Genomic DNA, 27,971 nt, shown 5'->3' on the forward strand with positions numbered 1-27,971 from the left:
AAATACAGTGAATGCTGCTGCCAAATGCCATCCAGCCAAAAGGTAAGCTCGTAAAAGAACACTTACAGTGTGTCCTCATCTACCGTATTCACTGAATCTGACACTGTGAAATTTCTGGCTGATCCCTACAGTCAAAATGACCATGAAAGGTCAATGCTTTGCATGTATTTGGGACACTCAGGCAGCCGATATCGTACAACTAAAGACACTCGTCACAGAGGGCTTCCAGAAGCTCTTCAGAAATGGGCATGAATGATGGGATGCATGAAGCGAGGGGGAGAATTTTCAGGAGTGTTAATGACAAAGTGTCTTTTACTGTAACAATTTTTTGAAAAATCAACATTCACCGTATTTTTTTTTATCATACCTGGCATCTCCCCCCGCCCCCGCTCCATCCTTCTCTGGAGACCCAACTGCCTAGTTTTGGTCCACGTATGTGGATTTAATTAACACTCCAGGATTGATGCATTATTGATAACTATTTCAACAATGTTTTTCCTGTTCCTCCCAGCTACCCACCTAAGATCATATGTGAATTTTTGAGGTTTTTACTTTTGCCCCCATTTTACATTAGAGAAAGCTGGGAAAACACTGGATACAGAAATGACAAATTTTATATACAAAGAAAGTGCCAACATCCAAGATTTCAACCTAGCCATGCTCATTCTAGAGTCGCTCCACTTCACTACTTTTATTCACATTTTATGCCCTTTCTTAGAAAAGAAACTTCTTGAGGGACAATTCTTCCCTGAGCCATCTGTATAACAACATAATTATGTGAATAAAAGAAGAGAAGAATGAATGTCCGGGACACCCTCCCCCACCAGTACTCTACAAGGCTCTCAAGGCAGACTTTAAAAAGTTAGTGCGAGGAAGATCGTGTTTATAAGCTATCAGTAAACACTACTGTAGATCAGCTCTTATCCATTTCCTTCTTGCCTTCCTTTCTACTAAACCTATAAAACATTAAACAAAAATGTAATCAGCAGCAATCATTGGATAGCAATTAATTTGGATGTGGATTGGCAGAACTCAGGCCTTTATTTGATATCTGTAAACATCTCCTCTGTGATACATTTATTTTTTAAAGCAATAGTGCTAGAGACATTTCTCTATCATTCTTCTTTTTTAAGAATCATAACATCATGTACCTCCTGTCTTTCTGGGTATCTTTCAATTCTGGCTTCGGCTAAGATCTCTTCCATGTACAGGTTCTTTCTCATTTGTTTTCTCTTTGCCTTGAATTAGCTTCTCACTCCTACTCATAGGATCAATATCTAGTCAAACCATTATTGGCTTTCTTAATTACTAACTCTAGGTCTCTGTTTCTTGATGGATTTTAGTTGAGGTCTTCTCTGGCTATGTATGTAAAATTTTAATGCAATATCACTGCTTCCCCAGTCTACATTTCATATGTCCCTTCCTGGCTATAGTGTTTTTAGCTTTATGATTATTCTCCACTAGGATATATATATATATATATATATATATATATATATATATATATACACACACACATATATATGTATATATATTTATATATAATTTAAATATATATATATTTTCTTATTGTTTGCAATTTGCTTTCTTCAGTACAATGTAAACAACATGAGAGCAAAGCTTTCTCTCTCTGTTTTTTACTATTGTGTCCTTATGGATTCAAAAGCTGCTGGAATATGAGTTGCACTTAACAAATAGCTGTGACATTAAACCTCTAATATATTTTTCACTCAGTGATTCAACAAATGATCATGAAGCACCTCTTACATGAGGGGCACTGTGCTACTTTCCAGGAATATAATAGAGAATAAAACCAACAATATCGCTCCACATAGCCGTTTATGTTTATGTGTGAAAAACAGCTAGGTAAGTGGGCATTTGCATTATAAAGCATTGAGAAAGGAAGGAAGGTTAGAGTGCACACAACAGACTGTGGTGGCACAATACAGAATATCTGTTAGAGCCTGTGAGGGTTTGAAACCCTAAAAACTGAAACTTCAAATTAGTGATGGATTTAATAATGTGGATTGCTAGAGCAGGTCCTAATAGCCAGGGACGCATAGAATTTTCCCTGTCAAGAATAAATATTTTAGGTTTGTGAGTCCTATACAGTCCTGTCACAATTGCCTAATTCTGCCTTTGGACACAAAGCAGTGATAGATGCATAAACTAATTGGTGTAGCATTTAATAGCATTTCTATTGTAAAGATCATTGGTGACTGCATCCATCAGGGTTTACTAGAGAAACAGACATAACACAAGATATACAAATACACAAGAAATGACAAGTTTGGCTTACTATGGTCAGCCACAGAGTTGGATGAGGAAGCGTGCAGAGGGTGTCTGCACGCTGGAGATTGAAGAGCCCAGTTTCAGGCCTGAAGCTCACTCCAGTGTCTGTGCAAATCCGTATCAGGAGGCTGATGGGTCTGTGACAGAATGCTGAAGAATCTACAACAAAGACCAGACAATCTATATCAGAAGGCTGAATTGTCCCAGGAGGAAGCTGAACAGTCTGCACCAGAAGCCGGGAGATGGGAGATGACCAAGCTGAAGGTGAAGGCTAGAGCTCCTCTGAAGAAACAGCAGGCAGTCCTTTCTCAATTCCCTTCTTTTATGCAACCTACCCTCAGGGGGAGGGTGGCCCTCTACACCCACACCCTCTGCATGCCTTCCTCTTGCACCGGCTTAGGATGAATACAAAGTAAGCCCTGGCGCCCTGGTGAGTCAGGTAGTTAACCTTCTAAACTTCTCAAATTGACACAATGAACAGCATCCCAGAAGGGTAAGGGCATGTCCTTTTCACCTCAAGATGCAGAACTGCTGAGTTACTTAGCCAAACCTCTAGACTCCAATGTATCAACCATAACAGTGATACTAACTGGAGTTTGCTAACTCCTAAATGTATTTTATAGATTTCAGTCCTTTTTAAGTCATAGACCTGTTCAAACAAATTTAATATTAGCTACAAATACTTAATGATACCAAATAAGAATGGCATTGGTTGAATGTTGGGTATGAGTTTAGAGGTCTCTCACCACCCTGGACAGGTAAATAGAAAAATAAATAAATAAAAGTAAGCTCCTACTTTCCAGCCTAAGAATTTCCACTTCTTCCTCGTCTTGCTTGGATTCCATCCTCTTCGTGTTTTAGATCCACAGTTGAGGCCAGTGAGGGAATGTCTTCTGGTTTTGACACACTTCTGTGGAAAGTTAGGGCAGCAGTAGTCAGAAGCAATTAGTGTAAATTTTTTTTTGTTTTTGTTTTTTTTGTTTTTTTTGGTTTTTCTCCGGTACTGGGAACCGAACTCACGACCTTGCGCTTGCCAGGCAGGCGCTTTGCTGCTGAGCTAAATCCCCAGCCCCCAATTAGTGTAAATTTAATAACCACTGCAAATGTCAAACTTTGTGAATGTGATGTTCAAACACTAACCTAGCCTATTACATCCACGATATTCTCAAAGATACTACTATAGACAGACTTGTTCCCTGCAAATGTTAATGCTGAACCCTTACCAACCAATACAACTATTCTTGCAGATAGGGTCTTCCTGTAGATAATTATGTTTAAATGAGCTCAAAAAAGTATCTTTCTGATCCTATAGGATTAATACCTGTATACAGAGGAGAACAGATACCTGTTTGTGTGTGTGTGTGTCTGTCTGTCTGTCTGTCTGTCAGTCCTTTTAGCTATTTCTGTCTTCCCCTTTCTCACAAATACCACAGGAAACTAAATGAGGACACAAGAGAAAGCAACCATCTATAAGTGAAGAAGACAGATCCTACAAGAATTCAAACCTTGTGGTATCCTGATCATGGGCCTCCAGCCTCTTCTTCAGTGAGAAAATAAATTTCTGTTGCATGAGGTTATGATGGTTTCCTATAGCAGTCAGAGCAGACTCAGACAAACATTTCCCAAAGGAAAGCTGAACCAGAGCTCTCTGTCCTAGTTTAATACTTTAATATCAATGTTAATCTTTGACATTTCATAAATCTGTTTACCCAGATGTTTCTTGGAGCCCACAGCTTCTATTCAAGGCCAAGTTTACTGTTTTTATTTTCTTGCTGAGTCATTACCTTAAGACTAATGATTTCTGACTACCTACTGCTGTCCTGGAGTTTTAGAGGAGCTAGTGAACCCAACGTGTAAAAGCCAGTAGATGTTCCCTCAGTTGTTCTGACATGGTAGGATATATTCCTAATCAATGAAGTCACCCTTAAAGCACAACCTTTCCAATGTGTTTTTTTTTTTTTTTCTGGCTCCATGCTGTTGTTTGAGGAAGGTGACACAATGAACAAGAAAGGCCTATGTGTGACTATTGACTCTGGCTGAGAAACTGGCAGAGTTCAAAACTACAAAGGTGAAAGTAGCAAAAAAACTTAGTAAGAGTTCAGGAGTTACACAAAGGCTGTTGTGCAAAATTACTTGGCACTCTAGTATAGAAAATAAAATTCAAACCCAGAGTTCTGTCTTTACTTCCAATCTTCAAAGATGTTAGCTGTTGGAGAATCATTGCCTTAACCAATGTGGAATAAAGACAGTAGGGTGACATTTGAAAGGAGTAGCTGTGACCTAACCTGATTTGTCCCCAGACTCATGAGGGAGTCAAAATTGAAGGTGGCTGTGAGCACCCTGTGCCAAGTGAGTGAGTGCTCCAGGAGTTGCTGGTCCCCTGGTTCGACTCCATGCATTACTCACACCACCATTGTTCCCAGCTGAAACTCACAGAGAGAGCCAGGTATTTCCCATCTACTTCCTGAGGGCAGAGTGGGCAACCCAGGACCCCTACGCCATTACAGTCTGAGTTTCTGCCCTCCGTGCACCTGTGGAAGACAGGAAGTCCTGGCTCAGAAGCCCCAGGGACTGCTCTCACTGGGGTTCATGTGTGGGTCCTGCCTGTGAGCACCCTGTGCTGAAAGTGTGAGTGCTTCAAGAGCTGCTGGTCCAGCGGCTCAAGTCCATTTTACTATACTTGTGCCTGGACACCCTGGGGGGTCGCAGGTATGGGCAGTTTGGGATTGTTGCATCTGGTTCCTGTATGTGTCCTGAACTGAATGGAAACACAGAATCAGGTGGTTCACAAACTGTCGACCCTGCAGTTTGTGTCTGGGTTTTGCCTATACCCTGAACTGCCTGGGGACATAGGTCCACTGGACCGGGACTGTCACACCAGTGCAACACAAGTCTGGGCCGTATACATGCCCTGAACTGCAAGGGGACGCTGGATCAGATGATGTGCCATCAGCTGACACCAATGCCTGCGTCTGAGACCTAGGGTAACTATATACAAATCAACAACTGCTAGAAAACCTGAGACTAAGTAGTGCTTCTCAGGGGTCACTGAGGGGCAAATCTGACCAACAGGAAAACTAGGGACACTAGTGGCCTTTGCTGTGCACCCACCAAAGGGGGAAACTGAGCTTTCTGCATTCCGTAGCAAACATGACAAAACGAAGGACTAAAACACTATCGCAGAACTCCACCCCACTCAGAACAAGTCCAGGAGACATCAACATAGGAGAACTGGTAAACACATGCCTGAAGTAGATGAAGTGATTGAAATGGAAGTAAAGAAACAACTCCATAAGGCCATAGAAGAGATGAGATCAGAAATAATCTCTCAGGCAAAAAGTGAAATGACAACAATAATGAAAGAACTGCTCAAAAGTCTGAAGAAGAAACATATAAGAAAATAGAAGAACAAAGGCAATGGACAGAAGCGTTAAATGAAAAATATAGAAAGGACTTCAAACACATGATCCAGATTCAAAGAGACTTCCAGGAAAACAAAGCTGCCACTGAAAGCTGCCAAAACCACTTAAATGAAGCTGAAGATAGAACTCAGACTTTGAAGACAGCATGGCAGCTAGCGACCATGAAAGAAAGGATCACGTAAAATCAACAAGGATCCAGGAAAAATCAATTCAACAGCTGCAAGATGAGGCAAAGGGGAACAATGTAAGACTTATATTAGTCAATAAAGCAGCTGGAGGCAAGACAACTGACATAAAAAGAATATTTGCAGAAATAATAGCAGAAAATTTCCCAAGCATGGAAACAGAACCTGATATGCAGTAAATGAGGCATATAGACCTCCAAACAACCACAACCAAAATAAAACTACACCAGACATATAATAGTCAAGTTCCCTGATCTCCAGCAAGAGAACAGAATATTAAAAGCTGCTAGAGAAAAGAAACAGATTACCTATAACAGAAAGCCCATCAGAATCACGCCAGACTTCTCAGCACAAACCATCCAATCGAGAAGAGCTTGGAGCAAAGTATTACAAGTCCTGAGACAGAATAGCTTCCAACCAAGACTGATGTAACCTGCCAAACTATCCCTCAAATTCAAAGGAGAAATAAAATATTTTCACTACAAAGAACAGTTGAAATGTAATGTAACAGGATTACAAAGGGTACTAAAAGAGATTCTAGATGTAGAAAAATCTGATCACAATTTCAAGAACAGTAGAAATGAAATGTAAACAAGTGCAAGCAAGTAAACACATAGAAGTAGGACACCAACACAAGTAAATAGCATGCCAATGATAAATCAACACATATCAGTTATAACTATGAATGTGAATGGCCTCAATTCTCCAGTCAAAAGAAACAGACTGGCAAAATGGATTAAAAAACAAAATCCAATGATATGCTGTAGACAGGAAACACATTTTACTCAAAAGGAAATCCACAGGCTAAAAGTCAAAGGGTGGAAAACAATCCTTCATGCAACAGGAACCCAGAAAAAAGCAGGTGTAGCTATTCTGTTTGCAGACAGTGTAAACTTCAGACAAACAGCAATCAAAAGAAACAAAGAAAGTCACTACATACTAGTCAGGGGAAAACTGCAAGAGGATGAGATAACAATCATAAACATATATGCACCCAATATCAGAGCTTCAAATTATATAAGACAAATGTTAACAGGCATGAAAACCCATATAATTAATAACACTCTTTTAACAGGGTACCTCAATAGCCCATTCACGCGAAGAGATAGGTCAACTGGACAAAAACTTAGCAAGGAAATAATAGACCTGAACCAAAGCTGTGAACAAATGGACTTAGTAGGTGTATATAGAGTATTCCATCCCAAAACATAAGAATACACGTTTTTCTCAGCAGCACATGGGTCTTTCTCTAAAATGGACCACATCCTAGCCCATAGAGCATACCTTCCAAAAAGCAAAAGAATTGAAATTATCCTGTGCGTGTTATGTGACCACAGAGCAATTAAATTGGAAATTAACGACAAAAGGAACTCCAAAAACTCCACAAACATTTGGAAATTAAACAACAACCTCCTAACTAGGTCTAGAGGTCCCATTCAACTCAGCTATTCCCCTTTTGGGTATTTTCCCAGAAGATCTATAATCATTGTATCACAGCAATATATGTGCACATACGTTCACAGCAGCAAAATTTGTTATTGTTAAATTGTGGAAGCAACCCAAATGTCCATCCACTGAGGACTGGATAACAAAATTGTGGTAGTTTTATACAATGGAATACTATTCAGCTAAAGAAAGATGGAATACTATTCAGCTTAAAGAAAGATAAACTCGAGGCGTTTATAGGTAAATGGTCACGACTAAAGACCATACATACGTGAAATAAGTCAGACATGCATGTGCAAGCACCACATAGTTTCACTAGTGTAAAATGTGAAAGAGTTAATTAAAACTACAAGGTATGATAGACATTGTGAAATGATAGGAAAACACTCAAGGGTAAAGGGCAATTGGGATGTGGGGAAAGAGAAGGGAAAGAAGGAGAAATTTTGTATGTATGCATATACAGGAGAGTTCACATGAGAACAACTCACATGAGAGTTGTTCTACTGTCTTCTAGTTCTTTGTTGAAAGAAACTGTTAATAAGTCCTTCATTGATCAATATTGCATGTCTCTATGTGTTTTCATGAGAAACCACTTTGAAGATATCAATATGTAATACAACAGGCATTGTTAATTTCCTACAACATTTTGTAAATCTGTATTTTCTGTACTGTTCTTTTGCTATTTTGTAAAAGGTTGTCTGTCTGGTAATGTTTTCCCCTTTTTATTTCTACAATAAAAAAAAATTGAAGGTGACACAGAAGGGCTGGAAATAAGGTAATAGCATGTAATGTTTATCAAAATGATGAGAAACTACATGCCCAAGAGAGATATTTCCTTTGCATGAAACAGTCCCTTTGAAAGATTAGACTTCTATCATGGTTGGTGGTGCATGTACCATTTCTTGGATGTATTTAGAAATTAACTTAAATCCTATTGAACAATTTCCATCTCAGACATATGTCATTTTTAACTGGGAACTAGATTAATTTCAGCAAACAAAATACAGTTGGAGCTGTTTTTCAATGGATTAAATTGTCAGCTGAACTAACTAATAATACTTTGGAACACAGAATTGTGTTGAGATTATAAAACAACACAATTTATTTTTTATATGGATAGATTATTTGCTCTGGAAATGTTTGGGGAAGTAGAGACAAACTAAACAGGGGTGAAGGTTTCCTCAATGTTTGCTCACAAAGGGAGAACATAAACTTGGATAGATACATTCTTATGTGGGCTTGTTAAACATGTCAGTCTATTTTTATATCAAAATATATTTGATCATATATATTTTCTCCAAGTTGGGATAAGCTGGAGCGCCAGATTCAGTGGGACTTTTGAAGTCATGAAAGAAATTTTGATATATAAGTGGGGTCAAAAATACAAAGGATGCTAATTTTTTAAAAAGTGAATTAAAAGATATATTGCCTTTAACCCCTTAAAAATCCGCCCCCAAAATCACTTATCCCATTGTTCTTGCCACTTTCTGAAGTAGTTCTGGAAACTGTCTTTTGTGTCCTTATGAATCAAAAATACAGTCAATGGGGCTGGGGATTTAGCTCAGCGGCACAGCGCCTGCCTGGCAAGCACAAGGGAGTGAGTTCGATTCCCAGCACAGGAAAAAAAAAACAAAAAACAAAAACAAAAACAAAACAAAATAAAAAAACAAAAATACAGTTAATGCTTCTGTTATTGGCCATTCAAAGGAAAGACAGGCTCATTACAAAATATTAGGTTGTGTCCTCATCTGCCTTATTCATGGCAGTGGGGAGAGGGGGAGTATTTTGACAAAGATTAGTGGCAATGTATCTTTTAGTATAATACATTCTTCAAAGATGAAAACAATCTGTGTCCCTTTCAATAAAATATAAGAGGACTCAATTTGTGGGTTTCAAGAAGAGGAGCGACACACTGTAGAGCAGAATGGCAGGAAGGGTGTGTGAACTGAATCATACAGTTGTTGACATCACCCAGGTAAAAGATGGTGATATCTGTGACAGAGGCTGTGGAGACTTAATGAAGTGACCAGAATTAAGACTTAGTGGGAAAAGATGCCTGAGTTACCATTCTTTAATACTAATAGTAGTAGCACCTCATAATTCTATCAACATACTCTTCCCTGGTATCAGCTGCTGCTGGATCAGGAAACAAGGAAAGTAGATTGAAGGCACTGATTTCTTCTCATTATGACAAACTGACCTGATATTAATTATTTCTACTGGAAAGGCTAATGATATGTTTTGGAACTTTGTCCTGGAAGTGGAAGACTTAATTGGAACCCAGAAAGGTCCACATAAGCCAGACATGTGCTCTGGAGCCAGTTTTGCTGTTGTAGCAGTGTGGGACCCACCATTCAATGTGCACATTCACATAGCACGGAGCTTTGCACACACTGGGGCATCAGATCTCCAAAATGAGCACTTTCAGTTGGAGAAGAAAGACTCATGTGAAGCTATTGATTGGAATAGTGTTCTTAGAAATGTAGTACAAAGCAAGATCACTGTACAGTTAGTTAAACTTTCTTCAACAGATACCAAAGATATTCACAAAGGAAACATAGTTATGAAACTGTGACTCTTTGCAGTCTCCAAGGTGATGCAACTATGAATCCAGTGAAGAAAGGGTGATCAAAAAAGCAATTACTTTGTAATTACTTGACAAAGCCACCGCTTATTATGGCTGTTGAAGAAATATTTCTTTTATTACCAGTACAAAGAAATTGTATGTGGTAAAGAAAACACAGTGTTTTAAGCCCAGCATTGTTTCTTCCTGAGCATTCAAGAAGAACACATTTCTCAGTCGCCCCATGGAGTTGGGTGGGCACCATGTGACTGCCTTCTGGCTAATGTGAACAGAAGGATGTGATATTTATATGATGCAGACGAGAGGAAATTTTGCTTCTCCAGACTATAATTCTCAAGACTCTGGCAAGAAGGGAACAAAGTACCCAGGGATGGGAATAGTGCTACAGCGATCATTACCTAGATCTCTCAGACAATCTTTGTAGCGGACCATTGGAGTGTGTTATGAGAAATGCATCTGTTTTGAGTCACTGAGATTTGTGAGGGGGTTGTCTCAGCACATCCTTGCTCAAACAATACCTTTAAATGACAATAATAACAATAGCATAGCTGTTATCTGTGGACCATGTGGAGCACATTAAAGAGATGTCTCACACTATCCTCACAAACAAAACGTGCCAGATAAATATTAAAATTTGCATTCTAGAAATGGAGGAAAAAATCCTGAGAAAGAGAGTGATCCAACCAATATCTCACAGTAAGAATTTTACAGTCTGCACCTTAGTTTTCTTTTTTTTTTTTTTGGTTTTTCTCCGGTACCGGGAACCGAATTCACGACCTTGTGCTTGCCAGGCAGGCGCTTTTGCCGCTGAGCTAAATCCCCAGCCCCTGCACCTTAGTTTTTAATGCACACTCAGCTGTCCTGAGTGTTCATACTTCCACTGATTGTTTCCATGAGTCATGTGCAAATTTTAAGTGTGAAATTATTTTTTAAATATTGTTAAGATACAATTCACATAATTCACTCATTAAAAATATATAATGAAATTTCTTATCGCTTATTAAGAGTTGTGCAATGATTACCAAAATCAATTTTAGCACATTTTTATCACTCAAAAAAGATATCTTCCCTGGTGGTCTAGTGGTTAGGATTCGGCACTCTCTCTCACTCAAAAAAGATACTCCATAACCATCAGTAATCATGCTCCACTTCTCCCCCACACACACACACTTATTCTTTCTCTGTTGCCCCCTGGCCCCAGGAATTCAGTAATCTACTTCCTGTATATATTTGCCTATTCCAGATCATTTTATATGTGTTCTAATGAGGTGCAATTATATATTCGTCACCCAACTTCATGCTAAGCATCTTTTAAGTTGTAAGTCATGGTAAAGCAACACAATATGGAAGAAATGAATGAATCAAGACAACACTGAATCAAATACTTCATATAGAAGGAGTGTGGTATTTTTAAATCTATTCCCAACATAGATGATGATAAAGTGCATTCCAGAAAATATGATCAAGGTCGAAATGCTATATTCTTTCTTTGGTCATATTCATCTTTAAAATGTAGCATCTTAGAAGTGGTATACTCTATTTGTTGAAAGAACACCATTGTATTTCTGTGAGGCCATCTGAAAGATACATGGCTATCAAACTAATGTTAGGGTGTTCTTGTTACATAGCTGGGATACTTGCAAGATTTGTAACAAATCAAAACAAATAAACTAAATTTTACTCATTTCTACATATTCAATCCTAATTTTGAAATTATTGAGTTGTTCTTACAATGCTTACCACCAATGGAAGATATTTTTTAACTTTTCTGCATATATTTTATTATTAAGAGGAAATTCATGATGCGTTTCTAATAAATATGTCTAATTAGAATTATGTCTGACATTCTTATGTCTAAAGAGATTTGTTTTTATGTCAGCTGTGAATATGTCTGGCTCTGAAATCATTCCCCAAAGAAGAGTTGCAAAGGCCCTTTGAGCAATGGTACCATCACTAGGCTATGTGTGTATTCTCTGAAGGGAACTACTTGGAAAGATGGTACTCATTTAGATATATAAATTCTAGTTTGCTTGCTTTTAAAATGTCCAATTATTTTTATTCATGACTCCTCTATGCACTTATATATCTTTTTAATGCATATCTGCAGATTTTCCTTAAAATAAATGTAGTGTTGGGGAAAATATCTTTGAAATATCATGTTGTAGATGGTCCTTTCCAATTAATGGAACTAAGATAGTATGAAAAGTTCCTACTTGTTAGAGCTGTAAAGTAAGTCTCATGCTGAGTGTTGACAGGCTGGTGGAATGAAAGAAAACCTATACTAAGACTCAGGTTCCCTGTGCTAGAACTAGGATTTGCTTTTTAGTATCAAGAAAATATGGACAAAGCACTTTACGATGCCTCACATTTATTTTTTCTTTTCATTTTTTTTAATTCATTTACTTCTATTCTATTTTAAACATTCAAATTCTCATTAAGTCCCACTCAATTTAAGGATTCTAAATACTGATAAAAAGCAGTTCCTTTTCAAAAAAATCTTTGAAATTAAGTTAATAAAAATATAAACTATTTCAACATGAAAGCCTAAGCATCCAGTCTTCCCATTTACATTATAAATGCATTGTACACTAGTAATCAGAATGACTGATCTGAAAATAACAACATGCAGTATAAGAACCATTGTTGAACTCTTGCCATCTTGTACGGTGAAGCTCTGCATCATTTCCAATGCTGTTCTTTTGTTTATTACTTGTTACTATCTTTTATTGTTTGATTAATCTTACATTCTTATGCCTAGTGGACTGGGCAACTTCATTGAAGATAACAGTTTGTAATGTAGCAACCACTGTTACTTTCTATCATTTTGTTTTGAGGTCTCATATCTTTTTTGTGTTGTGTTTTTGTGTTGTTGTGATTTTGTCTTCATTGTTGTTTTGTTAGTTTTTTTAATCTTTAAAATAAAAAAGAGGCTTAGGTGAAAATCTTTATGAATTATACGTTGCTGTCCAGGTATGCAAGTATTAGTATGTGACCTGCCTTAATGTACTTTGGCTGCTAGATAATCTACCACAAAATGCATTGCTTACAAACACAAAAATATTTCTTGCTAATTTGGTGGTTAGAAAGTGCTAGATTAATTTACCAACACATTTAGTATCTGTTAAAGCTCCTAATCTTGATTCATAGACATTGTTATGGTTTATGTCTAGGCGTCCCACGAAAGCACCATGCAGTCATAGGTGGGTTTTTGGGAGGTGACTAGATCACAGGGATGGACACTCAGCAATGAATTAGGCCACTACATGTGATTTGGTAGGTGGAACCTGATTGGAGGAGGTGGTTTACTGATGCTATGGCCTGGAAGGGTCCCTCTCCCTTCTTCCTCTCTCAATCCTATTTCCTGCTGTCATCCCATGATCTGGTTCTCTACTCTGCCCTGTTAACAAGCCACCCCTGCTTTGGAGCCAACCGACAATTAACTAAAACCTCTGCAAGCTGTGAGCCAAAATAAACATTGTCTCCTTTGACTTGTGGATGCAAAGTATTGTATCCCAGCGACAAGAAAGTAACTAAGGCAGCCAGTGTCTCTGTCTCACACAATGAAAGGAGAGAGAGGTCTCTGTGAGCTATTTTGTAAGGACCCTGATCTCCTTGCTGAGGGCTTCATCCATGTGACATAATCACCTCCCAAAGGCTCCACTTCCAAACCTGTCATGTTGGGGCTTAGAATTGTAACATGTGGATTTTGGGAGGATACAGTCTATAGAACTTTACAAATAATGTCATTTACTGAATCTAGCGTATTGCTCTACAAGAAGTACTTTTCTCCTGAAGTACTCATTTTTCTCACTTTTATTTGAAGTCCTTGAGAACAATGAAATGGAAAATGAAAAAGAAAGAGAAAAGAAAGATTTGGAATAACAGGGACTAAGGGCGTCAAGTTAAGAAAGGTAGTTAGGAAGGTGTTATGTGGAATTCACATTGGGGGGTAGGCTCAAAAAAGACCTTGAGACCTGGGCATGAGCAGATGGGGGGATGGAGTGGAGCATGAGAATATCAGTGCCATCTTTTCTGCAGCCAGTTCCTCACCATAGATGAGTGCAAACTGTATGCTACTGTGTGAACATAGTTTTCCCCTCTGAAACATATGTTGAACTTCAGTTGTCACTATGAGGTATTAAAGGGGAGGAAAATTAATCTAACTGTGATGTTTAGATTTGGAGCCTTCGAAAAGTGGTAAGGATTAGATGAGGATGAATGAGGATGAATCTCTCATGAGTGCATACTCATGGCTTTAAAGAAAAGGGAGAGAGATAAAAGGACCTACACCTGACTGTCATTACATGTGGTGCTTTATGTGTCTTTAGGACTCATGTAGGCATTATTCCATGAGGGTCTCTGATGGCCAGAAAGCTGGGGACAAAATTGGAACAGAGGCTAGCCTTGCTACACAATTACAATGAATTTCATTTAACTGTGTCTATGCCCTAGAACTTCATGAAAGGTGAAATTTAAGGATGATGGAGAAACAGTAGAAAAAAATTTTAAATAATATAAGGATGAGACTATGTAGGGTATTTTGGCTTTTTTATTTTATTTTGTTTTATTTTATTATTTGGTTTTCTCTATTGTGATTTGAGAACAAAGGCAAACAAATCAAAGGTTTGGAAATTTCCCAGCTTGATTGCGGAAGGTGTAAAAATAATAAGTAAAACGTTTGTAAGGTTGTGGCCAAGCTGCAGCTTTCTCAAGACAACACTCGGGCTGCAAATTGCCAAGACAGGCTAAGAGGCCAAGGGCATCTCAGAAATCCATAAGGCTGCCTCTTTTTCCATAGGTCCAGAGCCACTCTCAGGTAGAAGGGTTTCCGGGATGGGTGACCCTTCTCATTTTTACTGCCCAGGAACCCCCTTGTTTTCTGGCAGTGCTCTATCAGGCTACTGTGGTGGTGCAAGCAAGTCTAAATACTGCTTGTGTTGGTGGCAGACTTATTAGCAACTGTGTGATGCTGTTTTTGCAGATATGCAAAATGGAAGAGTTATGGGTTTATGGTGATTTCTATCATGATTTCCAAAACCCAAAAAAAAAAAAACCATCAAAAGCTAGGCAAGCCAGAGAGAAGGCTCTGGCAGTCAGGGCCCCCAATGAGGAGCCACTGGGGACCCCAGAAAGGCAGAGCTAGACGCAGCATGAACCACTTCCCCAAGAAAGCTTCAGGCATCTACCTGCCCTCTGAGGTAGTAGCCAAATGGAGCAGGGAAAACTATAGGGGCGAAGTTGCTGAAAGCTTTGGGGCAACACCGCTTGTCACAGTGTGCACAGGATGTCTGCACTGATGAGTTTCAACCTGTTCACTTTCTTCGTTCTCCATTTTGGAAAATGATACATTTTTGTTTTCCTATCCCTGTCCCATATTGAATTGTGGAAATATGTGATTTGCTTTTCCTTAAATTTCGTAGGCTAATACCTAATAGAATTTACTTTGCATTTCAGCAGAGTCTTTGGACTTGTACTTTTGAGTGAAGCTTCAATGACTTAAGACTGTGGGACTGTCTGGCAGGTATTATATGTACTTTGCACTGGGAGAAGGACAGGATCTATGGGCAGAAGGCTGAGGCTTGGACGGAGGTTGTACCATGAAGGTTGCGCATGCTGGAAGCTTGGTCCTCGATGTGGTAGTGTTGAGACAGTAGGACCATTAGCAGGCAAGGCCTAGTGATAAGTCCTTATATAATTGCAGGTGTGCCCTTGGAAGGGCTTAATGTAGCTATCACAGACCTGACTTAATTCTTATCAGAATATTGTTATGAAAACAGCAAACTCAGCCCTTTTGTCATTACTCTTGGCTTCCTGTATAGTGGGATATGATATTTTCCTTTTCCATGCACTGCCTGGTGGTATACGACATGCCCTTAACCTCTACAGTTAAATGAATGTTTATTTCTTAAAGTATCCAGACTCAGGTATTATAATATAGTAACAGAGAACAGATTAACACATTGTTCTTAGTAAGAAACAGCCAATTTTAGTTCCTATCTATCACAAGAATTTTTCAGTTTCAAGAAATTAGTAAAAGAAATTTGCCTTAAAATGATCAAAGACAATTGTATTTATTACAAAGACAAAGGGAAGTCCCACAAAAATGATTGTGGTGTAAAAAAGGCTTGATTTCATAAGAAGTAGTAGATGATTGGGTAATTTTTATCCTTTTTATTTTTCTGCTTGTCTTCCTCCTGTGATAGCCCTCCTCCTCTCTCCTCCTTTCTTTCCCTCATTTCTTGCATCTTTTTAGCCTGAGGCATCTATTCCCTGCTTCTCTCTTCATAAGAGCCATCTTCTTATGCCTCTGCATACTGCTTTAACTGTTGGCGTGTGGGCCACCACATGCTTACTTTCAAATCTTCAGGGCTTTGTCTTGCAGCAGTGAAGATTCTGGACTGTGGAGCTGGATGTCTGAGTGAAAACCCTAAGTTTAATGTTTCCATAAAATATCTAGCTTTACTGAGATGTGGTAAAGACAATGTGTTAATTTGTGTTTCTGCTTTAAAAGTGTCTGACTCATAATAAATGTTTTACAAGAATTTTATGACATCATTATTTCCACTAAACTTCACACAGCTAAGCAATTCAGGGTCTTTACACAATTCTAATTTTTCAAAAGAAAAAACCTGCTCACTTCTGGCACTAACATGCTATATACAATCCTGACCGACTTTCTTCCATTTGAGGTATTTGAATTTTCCCCAAAATAAAATGAAATGGTTAGATTTTATGCATTCAAATCTCTCTGTGAGTGTTAAAAGTCTATCAAATAGCTTCCCTTTCATTTGACAAATTCAGGCATCCGCTAAATCTTATTTGCTACACAGTTCCTGGGATCATTTATAAATAATAGGCATTAAAGAGCTATGTTCCAAGAGTAAAGGTAAATTTAAATCATAATGAATATAAATATAATCTGAAGCTCCCCACTTTCTGTGTCTTACTCTTAGATGGGGATTAAATTTAGCTACATTTCTGTTAAGCTTTAAAACATAAGGCACTGATTTGGCACACTCAATACGTTCCACAGTAAATATGCATTTGCTTAGAAGCTGAAGCAGTTTAGATAGCGACAGGCTGGAAGAATTAAAATGGAAAGAGAATTTAGTGAGAAGAAGTGAGGAGAGGAATGAAGAATTAACAATCTGCAGAGCTTCTGTTAGTCTCTATTAGGAGACAGAATTTGGCCATGTACTGAGCTTATTCCAGAAGCTGATGAGATTAGTAGACAGGAGGCAAGTATAAATAAATGTGACCATATTTTTCACTTTGTACTGTGCTGTTTCCAAAGAGGAAGCATCGCTCTGACCAAGGAAATCTCTTGTTATACATATAAAGCCAGAGCACATTACCAGCCTAGGAAAAAGGAGAGCATACCAATTAATAAACTCACTCATTTAGTGCAAAGCCCCCTGCAGTGGGACTTTCAGAGCGGCCAGATCAACAGTCTTGCCAGTTAACAAAAGATGTTTCACTAGCTAAAGCCAATAGAGACTGCTTTCTCTAAAGCGCCTAGCTTCACAGGGAAATGAAATTTGCTCATGTGTAGGTGGTAGTAAGTGCATTTATTTTGGAGTGTCTTGTAAAGCACTTTAGATTACAAAGTTCAAACAATTTTGAATTTTGTGAGAAGCTAAATACTTAAATATGGTACTCTTATTTAATTACTTATTGATTAGTTATGTCCAAATGAACCTGTAATTATGCCAACTATTTCAAAAATGCAAATCTAGTTTTGAATCTAAATATATAGTGGAAGCAACAATCCCATGTTTGGAATTATTATGTTAAAATATGTGAAGTATAACTGCTTAAAGCATATGGAATGACAAAAATGTCTGAAACTAGATAAAGGTTGTGGCTCCAACCTTTGTAAATATTACTGAATTGTGAACTAAATATTACCGAATTGTGAAATTGAAAATTTTTGTGAGAATCTTATATTGGCAAAAATATATGTCTATATTTTAATAATTCATAATTTCTGTTTTCTGTTGAATATACTCAAGTTCATGCATTGCAGATGCAAGCTCCCTCTGGAAGCTACATCTGGTTGCTTTTGAACATCTGTCTATAAAGTCACAATTTAAGATTGATCTTTTAAAATGTTGGCGAAGATTTCACTACTTCCTTTGAATATGGCATCTACATCACCTGCAGGAGTTTTCTTTTTTCTTCCCATGATCTCCCAATGAGTAATTTGGTAATAGAAGCAGGCTTAATCCAGATGTGTTAGACTAATTTAGAGGCACCATGTGAAAGGAGACTGGGATTACTGGATCTGTGACTCACCAGAATTAAAACCCAAAGCAAATCTCTCCTTTACAACACCAGTTCACTTTACCTGTACAATAAGGAAGATAAGAAGGCGCTTACAGCCTTTCCTTTTGTAAATGTAAAGAAGTCTGCCACCTGTGTAAACAACCTGCCAGTATCCAGCACTGCAGTATATTTACAGCAAACAACTGGATGTTTTGTGTGAGGACTGGCGGTCTTCAGTGAAAAATACAGTTCTTATTCTTGTTGATTTTAGACTGCATTATTTTAAATCTAAAGCAGGACTACACCCTAGAAATTTCAATGCAAATTACAGTGCTTAGGGTGATCATGAAAGGTAAAGATCATTGATAAAGGGAAGCGTGAGTATTACATGGGTTGAAATTTGAGCAAGACATGAAATCAAACATAGTAATTGAATAGGCTACTAAGGAAAGGTAAATTTTCCCTATTGTACAAAGGGGGAATTAGAGGTCCAGAGTTACAAGATCTTAAACAGTGTCAATGTAAACAATGTAAATCTAAAAACAACTTGTAAATGGTGAAGGTAAAATTTTACCTTTGACCTTTGTAGTACCAAAAGCTGTCCACTTAACACTTCCCTTAAATTCTTTCAGCCCATCTTTCACTCACTTAACAAATATATTTAAAATCCACTATGTGTCAAACATCAAGATAAATTCTGAGATAGAAAAATATATAGGACCTAAGTGATCTTTCCCTGGTATAATTCACATTATGACAGAGGAGGCAGAAATGCAATTAATAGTTATAAACAATAAAAATTTGAAGGAGCAGTTAGTGCTTCGAAGAAGCACTAGAAGGTTTTAGAACAGAATGACAGGGCTTATCTAACTTAGATGGGGAGTTCTGCAGATATTTTCTTGATGTAACAGTATTTATGGTGTCATATGAAGACAGAAGGAGAATATATCCAAGGAAAGAAGAGTCTTAGTACACAAAAATGCAAGTAAATTTATAGACAGAATGAATAGCGTTACGATTGGCTTAAAATGGGTAAAAGCTGCGCTTCTTTCAGGAAAAGAAAGAAAAACAGGTGATATGGCTCAAGTGCAGACAATAGGGAGCAAATAACCAAAAATAAATATGTAGAGATTCACACTGTCTTCACGAAGCTACTTAATGTCGTGTGATATGTAGTACATCCCCTTAAGCCATTGGATGGCCTTGCTATAACTGGACATTGCATGGGATCATCAAGTATTTGGATGGTGTACTCTTTGTTATCTGACTTATTTTGCTTAATAGAGTGCAATTTGTTTATTTTATATTTCTGTGTACTAAGCCCATGTGTCATTATACTACAATAGGTTTATGCAGTCTCTTTGTAGAAGCATATTTGAAAAGTTGCAACACTTGGTCTAGGCAAAGAATGCTCTATGAAATGGTTATTTTGTTCGGTAAAAATATTCATTCATTTCCTTGGGGTACACATTTAGGTGTGGAATATTTAGACCAAATAATTTTCATATATTTCGCCTGACTATGCATTAGCACTCAATGTTCAAAAGTGGTTGTATCAAATTACACTTTTACGAGCAATGCATAAATATCCTGATTGAAGCTGGCAGTAGTGACAGATGCCTGTAACCTCAGCATTTTGAAAGGCTGAGACAGGAGGATCCTAAGACTGAGCCCGGTGTGCACAACTTGGTGACTTAGGGAGAGTCTGACTCAACCCCCACAGCCAAAAAAACAATTAGAATGGTTGCAGATGCAGCTGAATCCTGACTGATCCTTCTCACCCATGTGTGGACTTGCTCGTTTCTGTTTCTGTTAATTTTAGCGGCTCTGATATACCATTACATGGCTTTAAATTTTTAATATGCATTTCTCTGAATAATAATTAGTTAAGGCATGAGTTTAGGAATAACATATTTTGTACTTTTTCTATACCTTTATTTCTAACAGGTCCATTTAAGTTTTCTTTATTTTCTACAGGAGTTTTCTTTTTTCTTATTGTTTTCTGTGTATGTTTTGATTCATGTCACTTGTGTGAACATATACTGTGAATGCTATATATTCAGCCATACTGTAGCTTATTTCCTTACTTTTTTAAAAATGTAAATTTTGTAAACAATCTAACTCCAAGATTACTGCATGCTAGGCAAGCATAGGGCAACTCAGCCACTCCCAGCCCCAAATTTTCAGTTTAAAATGGTACACTGTATCACAAATTTTTTGTATGGATATGTGATTTGTACTTGGGGAAATGCTTGTTCCAGCTGCAAAAAATATCCTATCATGCTTTTTTCCAATCAGTGCATTGTTTGGACTTTCATGTTTAGGTCTATGATGGACTCAGAATTCATTTTTACTTAGCCAATGATATATTTTACTGTGAAGTCCCAATTGGGTCAGTACTACTTACTGAAAACACCAACATTTTCCTGTTGTAGAAATGGGACATTGTTGCTACCCATCTATTTAACATATATACAGAGGACAATTTTTCGACTCTTCATTTGGTTCTTTTTCTATCATTGAACAAATACCACACTATCCAAAATATTGTGGGTTCCCAATTCTTGCTGTCTAATAATGCAGCAATTCATGCTTGCTTTTTAATATTATATGTTCTTGAACAATTTTACCCCATTGTATAAGTTGTAAAATTATCACATACACACGCATACATATACACTTGCAAGGTTTTTGTGGAATTTTAATTGAAATTTTGGAGAACTTAAAACGTTGAGTATTTTAAAGTATGAAGATGCTATATCTTTCCATTTACTGTTTTTTTTAAATCTATTTCCATACTGTTTTGCAGATTTCAGTAGAAAAGAGTTACATATTTTCTTTAAATTCATGAGTAGATTTAAAGTTTTCACTAACATTTCTCCTCAATAACATTTTTCTTTTGTTCCCTTACTAATTGTTTCATATAAATATATAGTAATGACATTGCTTTATTATCAGTTATGATCTTACAGCCAACACTACTTTCAAATTCTCTTATTAAGTTTAAGGATTTTCCTGAAGTGAATATATATATCAATCACAGCTTTATTTCTTTCCCCATGGATATGATATATTTATTTTACTTGCTTTTAAAATGGTAAAGACTTTCAGGAAAATGTTAAATAAAACTGATATCATAATTGACTTCTTGTTTTAATCCAGATATGCTGGTGAAAATTTTTGCTGTGTTCTGATTAATTATGAAGTTTTTTTTTTTTTTTTTTTTTTTTTTTTAAATATGGAACGCTTCACGAATTTGCGTGTCATCCTTGCGCAGGGGCCATGCTAATCTTCTCTGTATCGTTCCAATTTTAGTATATGTGCTGCCGAAGCGAGCACAATTATGAAGTTTAATGTGTGTGTGTATGTGTATGTTATAGATGCTTTATTAGATTAAGGAAATGTCCTTTATTCCTAGTATTATAAGAATTTTAATAATAAATTATTTTGACTTTTATCAAATATTGTTTTGTTTCTGAATGTACAGAGATTTTTTTCTTTTTATTGTATTAATACACTGAATTAAACTGATATGTTCTGTGAAAGCATTCAATCATTATATCTCTGGAATAAAAGTCGTGGGTCAGTACACATCATCTTATTAATCATTGTGATTAATCTGCTAATATTTTGTGCTTTGTATTTATAGCTATGTTCATAAGATATGATAACACTTAATTTATTTTCCAGTTCAATCCTTTCCAAATATCAATATCAGTGTCATTCAAGGCTTATAAAAGGACCTGGTAAAAGTTCTCACTGTGTACCTCTTCTGGAAGATTTTTGCAAAATTCCTATTTCTATTCTAAGTACTTAAAATAATTCACTAATGAAGCCATTAGACCAAACATTAGTTTGTGGGAATATTTTTAATAACAAATACAGTGTTGTTTTAGAAATTCTGTTTCTACTTGTATCTCATTCAGCAAGATATACAGAAATTTTATTTTTAAAATGTTCATTTTATTAAAAAGTATTTACACAAGGATATAATATATTTGTATCATTTTGAATACCTTTTATCTGTATTATTTCACAGTGCTTTTTATTATCACATCTCCACTTTACTGGATTACGTTGTTTACTTTTTTTCTAACATCTCCAGATGGATAGTTAGATATTTCATTTTCATCTCTCTTCCTAAATATATACATTTGCTAGTTTTCTAATGGTGGTGTAACAAGCAATGATTTAAAACAACACAAAAATTATTGATCTAGCATTTAAAATTACACATTTCTTATCTTCTGTTTTCCCATCATAACATTTAGTGATGCTTTTGTCTTATTCCAAGCCCCTGAACATTGCCAGACCCCAAGCCTCAGCAAACACTAAAACGCAAAACATGCTTCTTTATTCACTTATCCTGAGAATCAGCTGACCATGGCAAATCACATTTCCTGTCAAACTGCACCAATCACGTAATCTGCTCACTTCACGTAGTGTGCTCACTTGCCCTCAGTTCCGCAACTTCTACTCGCAAGTTGCTTACTGCTACATAAAACAGAGAAGGCTTTTTTGGTTTTACTTTGAGGTGCTTATGCATTTTTGAGATCAGAACTTTCATTCTCAGCCAGTAATCCTTTTGAGTAGTCTCTCACTGTATAAATGTGGATTATTTCTCTTTATTTTACAATTTTCTGGTGCCATGACTTGAATGAAGTGATGGTCTCTCCTCAGGCTGTGATGCTCTTAGCAAGGTACTTATGTCAGTTTTGCAGACTCTCCATATCCTCCATGATTAGGGAAATTGCTTCTCGTAGAGAGTCACAATTGTTAATCCAGTGCTCCACGTATTTGTGTGTTGTTGCATGCTTGGCAATTACTTTGCTTTTATGAAATGGGATTCCTCTGGCAGAACTTTTTTCTGCTTTAACAAACATCTTCCTGGAAATAGTCTCTTACTCTTTTTTCCTGAGTGATTCAATGTCTGATTATTTGAGTTAAGGAAAATTCTCCATAATTGTGGGTTTTTTGCTTTCATTTTTCTTTTTTTGTACTGGGAATTGCCAGGAATTGAACTCAGGACCTTGCTCTTGCCAGGTAGATGCTGTGCTGCTGAGCTATATTACCGGCCCACCCATAATTGTGTTTTGAGACCTCTTGTGTTTGATTACATCCTTAATTCCATAAGTAATTCTCACTTCACTGGGCTTCTCATTGTCTGTTTCTCTGCTAACAATATGCCCTTCCTCTGTGGCATGTATTTGGTTAAGAATCTAAGATTGGTAACAATCCACAAAGGATAATTGGGAATATCAATAGACTTTTTGAAAAACTTGAGATCTTCCCAAATGGGTTCATCTAAAACCTGTCCTTTCCTTTATTAAATAACTTTCTTGCACCATTTGATGATTCCCTCCCCTTTTCACCAACTTTCAGCACCTTTGAATTCTTTGATCTGTCCCTCAGTATCTGTACGTGTTCCACACTTTATTCCTGTCTTACCTAGCCTCCTAATGTCACGAGGTAGTTAATCCTCCTCTCCATGTTCGACCCCCCTGAGAGGATGAGAGGCCTTAAATGCAATTAGTTGATGTGAAAAGTTAATTTAAATTGACTGGATAATTTATCCACACATATGGGGTTTGATGACACCCAGACATCTACTTGGTCTTTCCTCTTTTTATTACCCAAACTTTCTTTTGCCCCACCTTTCAGATTACATATCGGGACAAACTGTATTAGCCTCCTCACAAATACCGATGTGAACCCTTTAGCCTTCAGAGTTAGCAGGTAACCTCAATTTGTCCCATCTGTAATAACTATAATCTCGGTAAGATATAAAATGAAGGGCACAATGGCAGTAAGAATCTATTTTATAAGTGGTCTTATGTAAAAGAACACTTTTATATATTGTATTTATTGGTTTATGCCTGATTCATAGCTTAAGTTTTAGAATTAAAGCTAAAAAATATATATATGTTTTTATATACAATATATGATGTTTTATATATATATATATACACACACACACACATATATATATAACATCATATATATCACGTTTGGGAAATATCTTCCCAGCTTCAGACAGTGTAATAAAATGAACTTACAAAATCACTTATAGAACCTGTATTCTAAATTTCTTAAAGATAAATCTTATGTAAATTAAATACTCCTAAATTCATAGAAATTATTTAAACTAAACTAATATTTCCCATGTAAAAAATATTTTCACATACAATAATTGAGATATTTTAAGAATTGAAGTTCACATAGTATTTCAATCATTTGCAAATCAGACTAGTTTGATATTACTGGTTTAACAAAGAAATTATGGCTTTTGAATTATCAAAATTAATTATAATTCAAGCATATATTTTATGTTTTGATATGTTCTTCCTGAACTTAATCAAATCTACTGCTCAAATAACTTAGATACTGTACTTATGATTAAGAAAAATATAAATTTGTCTTTAAGCAAATTGAATCACATCAAGAGTAATTGTGGTTAATATGTCAGCTTCAAAATAGTTTTCTAAGATCTATGTAGTAGTTTAAAATTTTAGATTTATTCTCATTTACAGTAAAAATATTTATTAAATATATACATCTTGTCTAAATAAGAAAAAATCTTGAAATCCTAATCACTCAGAATGTTTGTTTATATTCTTTTTCTTATTTTGCATGTTACAGAGAAGCCATATATTTAGGTCAATTAATGAATGTGCTATTTTTTCCCACGGTGAAAAAATAGTACATATTATATGAAACACATGCCTTGTTAGGCTTAGATCTAAAATATCCCCCAAAAGTCTCATGTTCAGAGCCGGGGCTTATGGAACATGATTAGATCATGAAGGAGTACTAGACTCATCAGCGAATCCATCCATTGATAAGTACAGGTGAATGTGCTGTCAGGTGGTGGGACATGCTTCGCGTTGGGTCACAGGGTTGTGGCCCGGAAAGGTATAGTGTGTTTTTGTCCTCAGCTTCTTTCTCTCTCTGCTTCCTAACCACCGTGACATGAATAGCATTCCTCTACCAGGCTCTTTCACAGTGTGATTTCTATCCCAGAGCCAGCTGACGATACAGTGAAGCTCTGAGTCAAAATAAGTCACTTCTCTTTGCCCAGCAAAGGGAAAGATAATGCATAAATTCCTATAATTGCAGCACTCCCAATTCGCAACCTATGATTCCTAGAGGTGGTCTCTTCCAGATCCTATGCTTCCAATGGCATGGATACCACAGCCAGAAGCTCAGATGATCTGTACATGCCGTGGATGACCTAGAGAACATCTCTTCTAAAACCTACATACTTTGTATCACAAATGCTACTGCAAATTCCTGGTACTATGTATGCTTGTCCCCTGGGAAATATGAAAGTACAACCTATGTCCTATAGGACTACCTCTATAAGCCCTAGAACCAGTTCAATTACAACCATATAACCTAGGTAGGTTTGCTTTGTGGTTCAAACCTCAAATTGATGGTTACCAGTGCCATAGACACCAACACTACCTGTGCTCATGCAGCAAGACTTAGGGAAAACCCCAACTCATACTGTATAACCACAATTGTGTCTGCCAGTACCACAGGCTCAGGTACTTCAAGCCTTTTTTCCTGAGAGCCCCAGGATAGGTTTCTTTCACCTCTTATGGCTCAGGAACTATAACTTATGGTGCCACAATTCTTTTTTTTTTTTTTTTTTTTTTTTTTCTCCGGTACCGGGAACCGAACTCACAACCTTGCACTTGCCAGGCAGGAGCTTTGCCGCTGAGCTAAATCCCCAGCCCCTATGTGCCACAATTCTTAATGTCACCTGTGCTTATCTTGAGGAACCCAGGGACAATGTTCCCCACATTCCAAACCATTGAGACTATAGAAGCTGCTGCCACAAGACAATGTGCAATACACAATCAATTCTGTGCAACCCAAAGACAAACACCTTTGGGACCCTAGATCCACTGAATAGTTGTAAAACTGCCTTCATGAACTTCCACAGTTTAAATTATTAGAACACTTGTAGACACTGCTGGCATCAAGCATAGAGGGAGGCATCATACAGAGATTCTGCATTTGAGCTCGCCTACAACAAAACATAAAAAATACCAAAGAGATATACTATATTCCACTTAAAGGCAAAATAAGTTAAAATAAAAGCTATTTCATAAAATCTGAAGAAACAAATATTAATACTACAAGGACAAACACCAAGAGAAGGACACAAGAAACAAAGGACATATGAGACCTTCAAAGAAGAATAAATCTCCAAAAAAAATCTCAGTTCAAACAAAGTCTGTAAATGTCTAAAAAAGAATATAAAATAATTATCTTTAAATGTCAGCAAGATCCAGGAGAACAAAGATAAATGGTACAAAGAAATGACAAAGATAACTCAGGATATGAAGGAGAAATGCATGAAAGAAAGAAATTATAAAAAAATAACCATTTAGAAAGCTTGTAGCTAAAATTACTGTAATAAAAGATAGAATTGAGATCTAAAACAGGCTAGAACAGGAAAATTGTATAATTTTGGACCTTGAGGGCAAGCTTTTTGAGTCAACCCAGTCAGACCAAAACAAAAGAAAACAAAACAAGGCAAGAAATTAGAAAAAGATTAAGGTATGGAAGTTCCAGAAGGTAAGGAAAGGGGAAGTCATTGAAAAATAATTTCACAATGTAATAGCTGAAAACTTGCTAAATGTTCAAAAAGTTATGAATATGTTGACCTAATGAGCTCAAATAACTCCCACATGGTTTCAATAAAAGCAGAGTTTCATCAAGCATATTATAGTGAAAATGTTAGAAATACCAGAAAAAAGAGAAAATTCTAAAAGAGCAAGAGAAAAGTATTAAATCATATATAAGAGAAAGGTCCATAGATTTAAACAGACTTAGGAGCAAAATTTTATATACTGGAAGAGAATGTAATGCTGTATTCACAATAATGAAAGAAAAAGGCCAAGGAAAATACTATAACTAATAAAATCATCTCTCAGAAATTAAGGAGTAATGAAGTATTTGCAAAAAAAGCAGCAAATGGGGTAGTCATCAATAGCAGATCAGCATGAGAAGAAATATTTTAAAGGAGTTCTACACAAAATAGCATACTAACTACTATGATGAATATACATATGTATATATATGTAGTATATATACAAGGCATATATATAGTTTACTGGAAGCACACAAGAGGTAAAAAGTCACACAAGAGGTAAAAATATAATCAAAACTTAAGATAACAGAAAGTCATAAAATTATAAACATAAAGAATGAAAAGTGTGAAAACATACACATATGCACAAAATACAACAAATAAAATGATAGGAGGGAGTTCATACTTATCAATAATAACTTTGAATGTAAATGGATCAAATTCAACAATTAAAAGACATAGACTGGCTAATTGTATAACTAAATCCAACAACAAAAACAAGCAAAAAAAACTAACTACATTCTCCCTACGAGAAACTTACATAACTGGTAAAGATCCACATGGACTGACATTAGAAATTTTAAAATAGATACAACATGGAAAAGACAACAAAAATAATATTCATGTCAAAAGCTATGAAAAGAAAAAATATTATATATTTTTAAGTATTTTCAATTCAGCAATAAAATTTAATAATTATAAACATAAATGCACCTAATATAGACTACCACAAATATATTAAGCAAATATTATTAAGGTTAAAGAGAGAATTTAACTGTCATGGAATTACAGTGGGGACTTCAGCAGCTCACTTTCTTCAATAGACAGATACTTACAGAACATTTCACCAACAGTAGCAGAGCACACCTTTCTCTCATCAGCATATCCAACATTCT

General features: G+C 36.5%; 1 long non-coding RNA gene across 1 annotated transcript; it reads right to left on the reverse strand.

Moving 5' to 3' along the window:
* Positions 1-2,350: 2,350 nt before the first annotated feature.
* LOC106147287 lies at positions 2,351-27,971 on the reverse strand. Its single transcript, XR_001232110.1, has 3 exons — positions 27,912-27,971; positions 3,089-3,202; positions 2,351-2,451 (listed from the first exon to the last, which is right to left on the reverse strand). It is a non-coding gene; the product is annotated as an uncharacterized LOC106147287 (long non-coding RNA).

This window comes from Chinchilla lanigera, unplaced genomic scaffold (assembly GCF_000276665.1).
Source record: "Chinchilla lanigera isolate Chin_1 unplaced genomic scaffold, ChiLan1.0 scaffold00138, whole genome shotgun sequence".
Taxonomy (NCBI): domain Eukaryota; kingdom Metazoa; phylum Chordata; class Mammalia; order Rodentia; family Chinchillidae; genus Chinchilla; species Chinchilla lanigera.